At 35.0% G+C, this 2,183-nt stretch overlaps 1 non-coding gene across 1 annotated transcript; it reads left to right on the top strand.

The window, feature by feature from the left end:
- Positions 1-1,382: 1,382 nt before the first annotated feature.
- LOC126016804 (U2 spliceosomal RNA) lies at positions 1,383-1,573 on the top strand. The gene has a single exon (XR_007498517.1). It is a non-coding gene; the product is annotated as a U2 spliceosomal RNA (small nuclear RNA).
- The last annotated feature ends 610 nt before the right edge of the window (positions 1,574-2,183 follow it).

Consider the following 2,183-nt stretch of genomic DNA (forward strand, 5'->3'; position numbering starts at 1 on the left):
TTTTTCATTTTTTGCTCTGCAAAACTAGCATCAAACTATGCACTTTAGAGCCAGAGGTATAATACAATAGGCAAGGTATCCGTCTTGCATACAACTGGTACAAATTCAAATTCTTATTTCTATAACAGAAACCCTTGTGAACAGAGAACCAGCAGTATGCCATAAATGCTACTCAGTGTGGTACTAAATATAACCCCTCCACTTAAGCAAAAAGGAGAGTGAATGTATTTCAGCCCTTCATAATGAATACTTTATGATATTTTTTCTTTCTTAATTTTATTTTTAGGTCACATCTGCTAGTGCGAAGCTTACTCTAGTCTCTTACACTGGCTTACTCAGGGGTTATGAGGTGTCAGGGACTGAACCTAAATTCGCTATGCAAGGCATGTGCCTCCCCTAATACTATCTCTCCAGGACTGAATCTATTGGCCTTTGGATATAATCTGAGTTTCTCATGCAGAATATTGATGAATGGTACTTTTTAAAAATCCTTTTGTCATATGTTCTTTTCATGCACCGCAATAAATTTGCTATAATTTCCTTCTGTCATGGCGAGTCACAGGTCAATTTGAAATTCTAAAATGAACACTTAGAACACATGGCTTTTTGGGATCTTTATGTACCAGTCATGTCTATCGAAATTTCTAATGTGTAGCAACATATTAAAGAATCTTGTACATGTAACACAACATTGACATCCACTAATATTACTGTGCTTCAGACAGAAAATTTAAGCCTGATTTTAGAAGATATGTATGCTCTTACATTAGAAGCTTCAAAATCAGCATTCCACTGATGACAATAAAGGGAAATTATACATTTCTCTGTTTTCTTTGTTTTCATTCACACAATGAAAGTGCTAACTTCAGTGTCTACACAGCAGTAGGTATTCTAATTTCCTTGTGAACCACACTATCATATCAAAAGATGTAATAGCCCATTTGCACAAACATACAGACTTAAACTTATTAGAAGTTTCTTGTTCAACAAGTTCCTTGTCCTTTGGCAATCTTGTATGTTTGTTCATATTTTTTGGAGAGAGATCACACCCTAGTTTTTCAGGTTTACTGATGGCTACTCTCACAGATCCCACCTGCTGGTGCAGAATAATAAGTGCTGTGAGAGAATCAAACCCAGATCTGCTCCTTGCAAGAAAAGCACCTTACCTGCTGCTCCAGTAATAATCTTATATGACCTACCTGTAAAACTATATTTGTTTCTGCTTCTGCTTAATATTTTGGGCATCTTTTCCTACAAATGTCTTTTTGTGTGTGTGTTTTGTCTGTGTTTTAAATTTTGACTTGGTAAAGGAAATCTCTTTGAAGATGCTATGGGAGTCTAATCTAAAATTTTAGTAGAAAAAATAAAAATTATATGAGATAATCGCTTCTCGGCCTATTGGCTAAGATCAAGTGTAGTATCTGTTCTTATCAGTTTAAAATCTGATACGTTGTCTATCTGACGACAATATATTTAATGGATTTTTGGCATTAGGAACTGGAATAGGAGATTGCTCCGTCCATTCCACGCATCGACCTGGTATTGCAGTACCTCCAGGAACGGTGCACCCCTCCGGGGGAATAAAAAAAGAAAAAAAAACGAAAAAAAATTATATGAGATAGAAATAAGGATATAATGGGACCGGAGAGATAGCACTGTGGTAGAGTGCTGCATGCTGACAATCTAGAATGGACCGTGGTTTTAACCCCAGCATCCCATATGGTCCCCCATACCAGGAGCGATTTCTGAGCACAGAGCCAGGAGTATCTCCTGAGCACCATCGGGTGTAACCCAAAAAATACAAAAAAGAGAGAGAGAGAGAGAGAGAGAGAGAGAAAATATAAGAAATTGAATACAAAACATATAAGCATCTTAACTTTTATAGACAGTAATAATGAACAAACACAAATAATAATGTTCATACTACAGTAACAAGTCTTATGTTGCCACTAATTATTAAACAAATTTAAGAGTATTCTTAGTTGATTCACTGTAATAACAGTTGACTCTTAACATTTAAATATTATCATTAATACTAAAAGGATTAATCATACCTGGTTGTACATCACAGTGGAAGATGAGGAGCAACTTATTTTAGATTTATAGCATACAAATTGCCAGTATAATGATAAAAAAATAATGGATAATTATTTAAAATAACTGAACTTATAAAAGACTTTAAA

The sequence above is a fragment of the Suncus etruscus genome, chromosome 8 (genome assembly GCF_024139225.1).
Source record: "Suncus etruscus isolate mSunEtr1 chromosome 8, mSunEtr1.pri.cur, whole genome shotgun sequence".
Taxonomy (NCBI): Eukaryota; Metazoa; Chordata; class Mammalia; order Eulipotyphla; family Soricidae; genus Suncus; species Suncus etruscus.